Source organism: Pipistrellus hanaki (assembly GCF_964339955.1).
Source record: "Pipistrellus hanaki genome assembly, chromosome: 1".
In the NCBI taxonomy this organism is placed as follows: domain Eukaryota; kingdom Metazoa; phylum Chordata; class Mammalia; order Chiroptera; family Vespertilionidae; genus Pipistrellus; species Pipistrellus hanaki.
The window spans coordinates 87,563,510-87,575,803 of record NC_140503.1 but is presented as its reverse complement, the minus strand read 5'-3'; positions in this window follow the sequence as shown (position 1 = coordinate 87,575,803).

Below are 12,294 nucleotides of genomic sequence, written 5' to 3'. Positions count from 1 at the left end.
AGATGGGGTCCCTCGGCCTGGCCGGTGACTGGAGCCAATAGGGCAGGGGTCTTCAAACTATGGCCCGCGGGCCACATGCGGCCTGTAGAGGAGTCTGATCCGGCCCGCCAGGTTTTTTGGGCAGTGAGCGCAGCCGAGGTGTTACAGTAGGAATTAGTAGTTCATATAGTCCGGCCCTCCAGCTCTCTGAGGGACCGTGATCTGGCCCCCACTTTAAAAAGTTTGAGGACCCCTGCAATAGGGCCATCTCACCCAGGCCTGATCAGCTGGGGTCTGGCCAGCTGGGGGAAGTACCATGGGAGGTTGGCTGGGGGAGCACACCAGGGGACAGCTCCTGCGTTAAGCATCTGCCCCCTCGTGGTCAGTGCACATCATAGCGACCAGTCTACTGGTCATTAGGTCATGTGGTCGCTTAGGCTTTTATATATATAGATCTATAGAAATATATATATATATATTTATTGATTTCAGAGAGGAAGGGAGAAGAGAGAGATAGGAACATCAATGATGAGAGGGAATCATTGATCAGCTGCTTCCTGCACACACCCCACTGGGGATCAAGCCCGCAACCCAGGCATGTGCCCTTGACCAGAATCGAACCCAGGACCCCTCAGTCCTCACTCATCGCTCTATCCTCTGAGTCAAACTGGCCAGGGCTATAGAACTCTTTTTATATAACTCTATATATCTATAGTCTAAATGGAAATAGTACAGTAGTAAAAAAGAGAAAAAAAATACTTAAAATTTCCAGGAATAATAAAGCTATTAAACTAAATTATATTGACTATAGTTTTAAAACAGCATTAATAACCTATTTATGATTAAAATAATTCTTTCTCCACAGTTGGCTATGCAAGGTTTTTTTTTTGTTTTTTTTTTTTAATTAAATGCTCTTATTTTAAATCATTTGTGTCTGTTTTGTTTTTATTTAGAAAATAAGAACACCAGACTATGAGATTGTAGAACAGGCTTGAAGACAGGAGTCAGTGGAAGTTCTCTCCTAGTTTGAGCAGCAGCAAGGGCCCATGGAATTACAAGGCACAATTCTAAAACCGAGTTCTCCCAAAGCTAATATGCGGGAGCTAATGCTTTCTTTTCTTACCACTTAGTTTCCCAACTGTTATCTACAGGTGTGTCTTGATTGCCTATTACACGCAGAGGACTATAATTCCAAAATCATTTCTTGGAAGAAAGAGTTTTAGCATCTATGCTTTATCTTACATTCCCAGTGAATGAGAGTTCCTGTTACTCCACAAATTTACCAAAATATGGTGTTGTCAGTGTTTTGCATTTTGGTTATTTCAATATATGTGTAGTGGTATCTCATTGTTCTTTTAATTTGCATTTCCCTAATGACATATGATTTTTGCTTATGTTTACTTGCCATCTATGTATCGTTTTGATAAGGTATCCCATTTTTAAAAATATATATTTTATTGATTTTTTACAGAGAGGAAGAGAGAGGGACAGAGCGTTAGAAACATCGATGAGAGAGAATCATAGATCAGCTGCCTCCTGCACACCTCCTATTGGGGATGTGCCCACAACCAAGGTACATACCCTTGACTGGAATCGAACCTGGGACCTTTCAGTCCGCAGGCTTACACTCTATCCACTGAGCCAAACCGGTTTTGGCAGGTGTCCCATTTTTTAAATCACATTGCTGTTTTCTTATTGTTGAATTTTATGAGTTCTTTGTATATTTTGGATAACAGACTTTTATAAAATACATATTTTTCCCCAGACTTTATATTTTAGTGCAGTTTTAGGTTAACAGCAAAATTAAGGGGAAGGTACAAGGTCTCCCAGATAGTGTCATCCATATAATTTTTAATATATTGCTATATATCCATCATTATTTTAGAAATAAAAATACAAAAATGAGTAAGGCACTGTTCCTGGCCTCAAGGAGTTCACAATCTAGTGAGGAAGATGGGCAGAAACTGATGACAAAATTATTTGAAAGGCCCACCAGTATCCTAGGCCATTTCATTGTTCATGTAGAAGACCCTGTCCTGTACCCTAACTTCATTGGACCTTAACTTTAGCTTGGACAATTTTAACCTTTGCCCCTCTTCAGCAAGTCCCTCCAATTACCACGCCCAGGCAAATATTTCATTTCTAAAATCTCACATGCCAACATACTGTCGATATTAACTGAGAACTTTCAATCCTTTAGTGCTATCTCTCCTCTGTAGGCTCATTTACTACCTTTGTAAGATAAGCCTCTTTGTCCTGATTTTCTCTCAGTCTATCTCCCTGCCTTGGTTTACTCAGTGTTCTATTTACTCCTCAGCATATGTGACTCCAACTTTTCAATCACTCTCTCACTCTTTTTTTTTTTTTTATATATATATTTTATTGATTTTGTACAGAGAGGAAGGGAGAGAGATAGAGAGTTAGAAACATCGATGAGAGAGAGTCATCCATCAGCTGCCTCTTGCACACCCCCTACTGGGGATCTGCCCGCAAACGAGGTACATGCCCTTGACTGGAATTGAACCCGGGACACTTCAGTCCCCAAGCCGACTCTCTATCCATTGAGCCAAATCGGTCCCGGCACTCTCTCACTCTTAATAATAATCATAATAATGGTAGCTACCATTTATTGGCCATGTACTGTGTTCCAGCCACTGCAAATTAGGTGTTTTATATAATACTTAAATATTTTATAGATGAGTATATGGACTAAGAGTTTAAGGCTTATGTAGGGAAGGGGGAAGAGGATCGAGGCATGCCAATCCACAATGTGCCACTGTGGTGCACTAATTATTTTGAGCCTAAGGCAATTGAGAAATAGCAAACACAGGAGGAGCTATCTGCCCTTCCCCTTGCTGCACAAAAGCAAAGCATAAATCGCCCTTTGTAAAGATGACATAAAACCTTACTAAACAACCCATTGAGTTCCTAGTCATCTTTCACAATTTGCTATCCCTAAGAGCCCAAACTAAGAACCCAAACCCCTTTTCCTGTGTCTAGTCACTTCTCCACTAGCCTTTTGTTAAAATGGTATATAAGCTCCCAGCTCTAATCACTTCTTTGAGTTTCCACTTCTTTTCTGTGAAGCTTCTGCAAATGTGGAAATACTAACATCAATATAAACATATGCCCGTTCTCCTGTTATTCTGTCTTTTCTCAGTTTAATTCACAAGCCTCCAGAAACAGAACCTGAGCTGGCAGAGGAAAAGTTTCCTTCTTCCCTAGGTAGTAAATAGCAAGGCCTCAATCCAAATCCGATCTCTCTGACTCAGAGCTCATATTTTTCCCCCACCAGGCCACACTGTTCTATATCCTTTGAAGATATATTAGATTCTGGGCAGAAAAGCATTATGCAATTTCATATCAGTACATGAGACTAAGGGTGAATTATTGCCCTCAAAACTGACTAGGTCTCAGAACAGTTGGGACTAGAGACTTCTAAAATCATCAGGATTTTCTCTCTCTCATAGTTTGTCTCACCATTATGAGGTAATAAATTCTTGTTAACTTAAAAAAAAAAAAAAAAAAAAAAAAAGCCGGGACCGGTTTGGCTCAATGGATAGAGCGTCGGCTTGGGGACTGAAGGGTCCCAGGTTCGATTCTGGTCAAGGGCATGTACCTTAGTTGTGGGCATATCCCCAGTAGGGGGTGTGCAAGAGGCAGCTGATCGATGACTCTCTCTCATCGATGTTTCTAACTCTCTATCCCTTTCTCTTCCTCTCTGTACAAAATCAATAAAATATATTTAAAAAACAAAACAAAAAAAACCTGGTGAGTAGAAATGTAAAATAATAATTTAAAATTTATTATTTTATAGGTTTTGTTAAGAATGAATATTTTAGAAGGGCAGAGATCTTAAATGAATAATGTTCTTTATAGTATAATAAGCATCATGGCAATGGATAAGAGAATGGAAAGTTTTAGACCTCAGGCCTGCAAACTAGATTTAAGTACTATCTCTGCTGCTTATTAATTGTACATGCCTCAGGTCTGTAGAACATCAAATCTGCAAAATAAATGTGCTAATCCCCACCTTAAATTGTTTTCTGAGCTTTATATGTCCAACTATGTACCAGATGTCTGCACTCAGCAGTTTCATAAACACTTCAACATCAGTATGAAATTAATCCTGCTTTACAGGCTTTTATTCTTCCAAGGAAACCTTATCTCAGTTAATGGTACCACCAACCACACAGTACTCAATTCAGAAGCCAGGAATTGTCTCCACCTCCCTACTTACTCTTTTGTTTGTTTCCTAATTTCCAGGTGTACACACAAGGTGTTCATGTGAGGGTTATAAGGACATACTGATTTGTTTTTAAATCTTTATTGTTGAGAATATTACAGATATTCTCTCCCTCGCTTCCCCCATTACTCCCCTCTACCTTGTTTTCATCCCACTCCAGGCCTTCACCACCCTATTGTCTGTGCCCATAGGTAATGCATATATGCATGAAAGTTCTTTGGTTAATCTCTTCTGGGTCCCCCATCTGTCTCTCTTCCCTCTGTGATTCATCAGTCTGTTCCATGTTTCCATTCCTCTGGTTCTATTTTATTCATTATTTTATTTTGGTCATTAGATTCCTTGTTTGTTTATTTTGATTTTCAGATTCCATTGTTGGTAGATATGTATTTATTAGCATTTTATTGTTCAGAGTTCTTCCTCATTTTCCTTTTCCTCCTCTTCCTCCTCCTCCTCCTCCTCCTCCTTCTCCTCCTCCTCCTTCTCTTCCTCCTTCTCCTTCTTCTCCTCCTCCTTCTCCTTCTTCTTCTCCTCCTCCTTCTCCTTATTCTCTTCCTTCTTCTCCTCCTCCTCCTCCTCCTCCTCCTCCTCCTCCTCCTCCTCTTTCTTCCAAACTGTTTTTCCTTTGCTGCTTTTAAGATTCTCTCTTTGTCTTTAACCCTTGACATTTTAATTATGATGTGTCTTGGTGTGGGCCTCTTTAGGTTCCTCTTGTTTTGGGGACTCTCTGCACTTCTTGGACTTGTAAGCCTTTCACCAGGTAAGGGACATTTTCTGTCATTATTCATTCAAATAGGTTTTCAATATCTTGATCTCTCTCTTCCCTTTTGGCACCCCCCATAATTCGAATGTTGGTATGCTTGAAGTTGTCCCAGAGGCTCCCTATACTATCTTTCTATTTTTGGATTCTTTTTTCTTTTTGCTCTCTAATTGGGTATTTTTTGCTTCCTCATATTCCAAATAATTGATTTGATTTTCAGAATCCTCTACTCTACTGTTGAATCCATGTAACTTATTCTTTATTTTAGTTAATGTATGCTTAATTTCTGACTGGTCCTTTTTCATGTCTTTGATGTTCTCACCAAGGTTATTGAAATTCTCACTAAGATCCTTGATATTCTCACTAAGTCCCTTGAAACTCTCATTAATATTCTTGAGCAACCTTATAGCCATTGTTTTTAACTTTGGCTTTTCTTTTCTTTTTTTTAATCCTCACCTGAGGGTATCCATCCCCTCACACACACACACTTTACCCCATTGATTTCTAGAGAAAGTTAAAGGGATGTAAGAGGGGGAGAGAGAGAGAGAAACATTGACATGAGGGAGATAATGATTGTTTGCCTCCCATATGTCCCCTGACCAGGACTGGGGAAACTGCAACCAAAGTTCATGCCCTTGACCAGAAATCAAACCCAAGACCTTTCAGTCCATGGGTTGATGCTCTAACCACTGAACAAAACTGGTTAGGGCTGTTGTGAACTCTGTAGTAGTTTGCTTGCTTCCATTTCATTTAGTTCTTTTATGTTGTTGTTTATTTTTGGAGATTTCTTCTTTCATTTGTGATATATTTCTTTGTCTCCACATTCTGGCTGCTTCTTTGTGTAGTTTCTATATATTAGGAAAACTACTATATCTCCTGGAATTGGTAGAGTGACCTTCTGTAATAGGTGTCCTGTAGGGCTAACTGGCTCAGACTCCCCATTCATCTAAGGTGGGCACTGTAGGTGCATCCCTGTGTGGGCTGTATACCCAATCTTATTGTAGTTGAGCCTTGATTGCTGTTGGCGTCACTTGATTGCTGTTGGCGTCACTGGCGTCACCTCCAGGCCAATTGGCTATGAGGATCAGCTGTGAGTGCAGTGGAAGAGCTACTGTGCAGGAGATACCCCGATGGAGCAGGACTTGCTTCAGTGGGGCTTTGGAGCTCACTGAGTCTGCCCCTTGAGCTTGTCACTTGTGGATGTGTAAAGTTGTAATCTGGTATAGTCTAAAACTGTCCACCAGGCCTACCTGGAGGGGCAAAGTCAGTCACTGCCTGGGTCCACTCTACAGGAGCCACAGAGTGATTGTATATGACTGCTACTTGTGTAGTGCTCAGAGGAGGCCAAGCTGTCTTGGGCCTCTTATTGATAAGTATGAGGCATACTGATGCCAGATGCTGCTTGTTTGAGAGATTTTAGGAAAGTCTGAAGCTTGAGCCAGGATAGGCTATTCATATAGAAAGGCTGCTGCAAACAGCTTAGGCAGGTTGGCATATTGGATGGAGCAGGGTCTCATGGAATCACCAGGGTGGAGTAAACAGTGTGAACCAGGCTGATGGAAACTTAGATATGGCTGCCAGTCAGCTCTGCAACAGGGGAGGTCTTAGCATAGGAACAATGATCCCTGCAAGCATCCCTGTCTGGGAGAAAGCCACCCCAGAGTTCTTGCTCTGATGCCAGACAATCCAGTCCTTCATCATATGTCCTTGGATCCCCTCAATGTGTTCTCCAAGCACTGGAGCTCAGAGGGAGTGAGTCCAAGTAAATTCATACACTGGCCCTTTAAGAGGAACTGCCTGGATCTCCAGCAGTCTGTCACTCAGCCACAATCCCCACTGTTTTTTACAGCCTGAAGTTACGTGGACTTCTCTTCCCAGCTCTGGAACCCTGGGATGGGGATCTGATGTGGGACTGGGACCCATTGTCCCTCATAGGAAGCCTCCAGAGCCAAGGTATCTCTCCTGATTTAAAAAAAAAAAAAAAAAAAAAAAAAGCCACATGTGGGTGTCAGACCACCCCGTTCCATTCCTCCACCCTTCCTACTAGTCTCAGTGTGCTTTCTTCTTTACTTTTCTAGTTGCAGGACTTCCATTCAGCCAGATTTCAGGTGGTTCTAAATGATGGTTGTTCTGAATGATGACTGTTCTATATTTTAGTTGTAAGTTTAATGTTATTGTGGGAGGCAGTGAGTATCACCATCTTGGTTTCCAGGGTCTATACTTTTTAAAAAAATATTTTTTAAAATTGAATTTTACAGAGAGAGGAAAGGAGAAGGAGAGAGAGATAGAAACACTGATGAGAGGGAAACATTGATTGGCTGCCTCTGGCATGCCCCCCGCCTGAGTGCAGGTCCACAACTGGGCATATGCCCTAACTGGGAATCAAACTGGAGAACTCTTAGTGCATGGGTTAATGCTCAACCACTGAGCAGCATGGCCTGGCTCCCTACTTACTCTTTTTTAAAAATATACTTTTTTTATTTTTATTTTTTTTTATTGATTTCAGAGAGGAAGGGAGAGGGAGAGAGAGATAGAAACATCAATGATGAGAGAGAATCATTGGCTGCCTCCTGCATGTCCCCTACTGGGGGGTCGAGCTTGCAACCCTGGCATGACCCCTTGACCAAAATCAAATCTGGGACCTTTCAGTCCACAGGCCCATGCTCTATCCTCTGAGCCAAAAGGGCTAGGACCCTAGTTACTCTTTATGTCTAATCACTGCATCTATGTTCTACTTTCATTAATTCATGTACTCAAAATTTATTTACTGAGCACCTGCTTGGTATATTAGGCACTGGGAATAGAGCAAGGAAGAAAACACACATAATTCCCACGGTCTTGTAACTTAACTTTAGTGGGAGGGCCACCCATCAGGGAGTCATACCATACTCACATTAAACTGCATGAATTTAAGCAATTATGTAATTACTAGAGGCCCCACATGCAAAATCACATGAGACCCAGACTCCGCCACTCTGCTGTGGGCAGGACCCATCAATGCACCTCCTGGTGACTGGTCTTTTGGTCATTCCTGCATTCCGGCATTCTGGCCACTGGGTATATATATATATATATATATATATATATATATGCTTGGGAGGTAGAGTAGAAAGAACCATTAAAATACTACAACTAAGCAAAATTTAGATAACTACAATTATGACATACCTGACACTCAGGAAGTACTTATCAAATTATATAATGTAATAAGGAAATGTATGGAGTGCCATGAGAGTGTACAGTATGGAGAACTAAACTAGTGAAGGGTGACAGGAACACTCCCCCCCCCCCCCCCCCCCCCGGGCAGAAAATAACTCTAAGCCCAGTGGAGAAGGAGAGTAGGAATTATCCAAGTGTCTGTGTTGCTGGGGTTGGGGTGAGGAGGAGGAAGAGCTTTCCTGGCAGAGGGAATGACAGGTGTGAAGACCCTAAAATAGGGAAGAAAAGGTGTTCAAGGGACTAAAAATAGTGTCACTGAAGCACAGTGAAACCTCAGGAAGTTTGATTCCATGAAGGTGAAAGGAGAGGCAGGCAAAATCACAGCAGACTAGGGGTTGCAAACACAAGTGGCTAAAGAATTCAGGCAGGGAGACCCCATAAAGGTAAGAGTGGTGGAAACAAGACTGGCATACACATGCCATCTAAAGAGGAGAGTCAGCACTCAAATCCAGCTGATTATTGCCCTAAAGGAGAGTGGGTTCAATGTGGCCAGATCTTCTGGCTTTTTTTTTTTTTTAATTGGAAATCTGGACTTCAATATGTAATTTTCTACATTTTTAATATTAGCATCCAATTTTTAAAAATTAAGACATTGTCATGGAAAACAAAGCATACAGCAGAAGTTTAGTTGGGACCTGCGGGCCACCAAGTTTCCAATGATGATATTTTAATATAGCATGGAGTCTGGTATATCATGAGTTCATAGTGATACACTAAAAAGTGAAGATGTCAGTAGGCCATATTCCACATACATGATTCCTGAGTTCAGAAGAGAGATTCATGCTGATGATCTATATTTGGTATCATTCTTACAATGTTGTTCACTAAAGCCATGAGTATGAGTGAAGTTGAGAAGGAAAAGGGTTTGGAAGTTTGGAAAAGTATGGCACATGGAAGTTTCTGGCTTGAAAATGGGAAGGTGGGAATTTTAAGGGATGAGTCAAGGTTTAAAGATCTTTAAAGAGCTTTAAAGTTATGCTAAAAAATTTAGAATTTATCCAAAGAAGAACAGGGAACCATGAAAAGGTTTCAGGAAATAGTAATATGAGATATGAATTTTAAGAAATAGCTCTGACTTTAGTGTGGAAGAAGTATGACCAAAAGCAAGGAATCCAAGGCAAAAAGTCCATTTAGGAATCTACTGTGGGAGGAGAATCCAAGATGGCTGCTCGGGTAGGCACCTAGCCGCAGCCGCACGCAACAATTTCAATAAAATACAACTAAAATATAAAATGAACATTACCCAGAACTACAGGAAAGTCGACTGACTGGAAATTCTACAACGAGAAGCAAGGAGAAAACCAGAAGGAAGTGCGGAGGAGCTGTAAAAGCCCAAGGTACGGAGACACGCGGCGCGCACGGAGAGGACGGAGCCAGAGAGGAGGGAGGCCGAGTGCCTGGCTGGCGTTCCCTAGCGGGAAGGAGATAAACACTCGGACTGTGCTGGGCCCCCAACTGCTCTGAACCCCCGTTCTAGGCCAGACCGCGGGGACCCAGGCTCATCCAGAGGGAGCTGGGCTGTAAGGCGGTACCCGGGGAAGTGGCGAAAGGAGGTCCCGGCGGCGAGCACACTTCATGCGCGCAGAAAAGGGCCGGCCGGCTGTGCTGTAGGACTGCCCTGGCGGGAAGGAGACAGGGGCTCCAGACTGCTCTGAACTCCATCTCCAACTCCACTTCCAACTGAACTGAACCCCAGCTTCGGGCCCATTGCGGGAGAGCCTACACTGTTTGGTAGCAGGCGAAAATCGAGGGCACCTTTCTCTCAGAGGCGCTTGCAACAAGTACTGAAGGACCCTGAGTCTCAGGAGTCGCATAGGGCGGGGCTGACGGAAGCCGAGGCTGTAGGCTCCACCCTGAAACCCCGCCCCATCAGGAAAGCTGCCTGCGAAAATGCCTAAACCAAATAGATCACAAATGAAAGAAATGGAGGACAAAAAGCGACTGGATATAGAGTTCAAAACCACACTTATAAGGTTTTTTAAGAGTATCCTAGAAAAGGCCGATAAAATAAATGAGACCTATGAGGATATGAAAAGGGATCAACAAGAAATAAAGAATACATTGTCTGAAATAAAAAATATTATACAGAGTCCTAAAAACAGAATAGAAGATCGCAAGAATCAAGTCAAAGATTTGGAACATAAAGAGCCAGAAGACATTCCTCTGCAGAAGCTAGAAGGCAAGAGAATCCAGAAAATTGAAGATAATGTAAGAAACCTCTGGGACAACTTCAAACGATCCAACATCAGAATCATGGGGGTCCCAGAAGATGAGAGAGAGCAAGATATCGAAAACATACTGAAAGAAATAGTGACAGAAAACTTCCCCCACCTGGGGAAAGAATTGGACTTACAAGTCCAGGAAGCACACAGAACTCCAAATAAGAGGAATCCAAAGAGGACCACACCAAGACAAATCATAATTAAGATTCCAAGAGCAAAGGACAAAGAGAGAATATTAAAAGCAGCAAGAGCTAAGCAGGTGGTTACCTATAAAGGAGCTCCTATACGATTGTCAGCTGATTTCTCAACAGAAACCATGCAGGCCAGACGGGAATGGCAAGAAATATTCAAGGTGATGAATAGCAAGAACCTACAGCCAAAAATACTCTACCCAGCAAAGCTATCACTCAAAATCGAAGGTCAGATAAAGAGCTTCACTAATAAAAAAAAGCTAAAGGAGTTCATCACCACCAAACCAGAATTATATGAATTGCTGAAGGGGGTTCTTTCAGAAGAGAAAGTAAATAAAGATAAAAATTATGAACAACAAATACGTAACTATCAACAAGTGAATCTAAAAACCAAGGAAATTAAAAAAAAAATCTGATGAACAATATTAACTGTTGAATATAATAGAATCAGAGGTATGGAAGGGGAGTGAACTGATGATTCTTGGGGAAAAGGGGACAGGGGAATGTGGGAAGAGACTGAACATAAACTGTGCACCTATGGATGAGGACAATGGGGGTTGGGGAAAGGGCAGAGGGTGGGGTGGGAAGGGGGGGGGAAGGAACACTTGTAATAATATGAACAATAAAAATTTATTAAAAAAAAAAAAAAAAGGAATCTACTGTGGTATTCCAGGAGAGGTGTTGATGGCCTTAACCAGGGAAAGTGGATGGAGCTGGGAACTATTTTGGTTGTATTTGGGGTTCAAAGATGGGATCTGTTCATTCTTATATTTGCTAGCCTTCCCTCCCCTCCTTCCCCCAGCATAGAGTCCATGTTTTCTTTCTTTATGTTTTATAATCTTCACCAGACGACATGCTTTTCTTGAATTTTAGATAGAGATGGAGGGGGTGGGCGGAGGAGGGAGGGATAGAGGGAGGAACATCGATATAAGAGAGACACAGCCGTTGGTTGCCTCTTTTATGCACCCCACCTGACCTGTGATGAGACTAGAAACCTGGGTATGTGTCCTGACCCAGAATCAAACCCGAGACTTTTTGGTGTACCAGATGGTCCAACCAACTGAGCAACATTGGCCAGGGCTCATGTTTTATTCTTTATATTGTTCTCCAGCTTCACCGCCTTTGCCTGTTGACCTTTCTATCACATCTGCCTGGACAAACTCTAGCCCTAAATGAATCCAATTGTCATTCTGACACTCCCAGTACCGAGGCAACTGAGCACTAATGGAGAAAACCACAAAGGAGCAGAAATTAGTATCTCTATTCATGCTCATCAATCCCCAAAGTGGTGCATTTTACTGCTCTCCTCAAGAACAGTTTTATACTCTCTCCACCTTTCTCTACTGTGACTCATGTCCCCACTCCCAAGCCGCTCAGGTGGTTCTCTGGGGGGAAATGATCTGGTCTCATATTTCACACTGAAGAAACTCCCTCTGAACCCCACCACTGAGTCTACAACTCCGTCTTCTTTTGCACCCGCCTTCTCTGCCAGGCACAGTGGTTGCGAGTGAGGTAGAGAAGTATCTTGAGCTCATAATAGGTGTAAGGAGTAGGGGGTAAGCTGACCAGGAATGGAACGATGGAGTGAGGACTCAGATTCCCTCCCTCCCCCACCATACTGGCAAAGTTAAAGGTGAGTCAGAATAAAGTAGCCTGGGGAACTCTGTCAGAGATAGACTA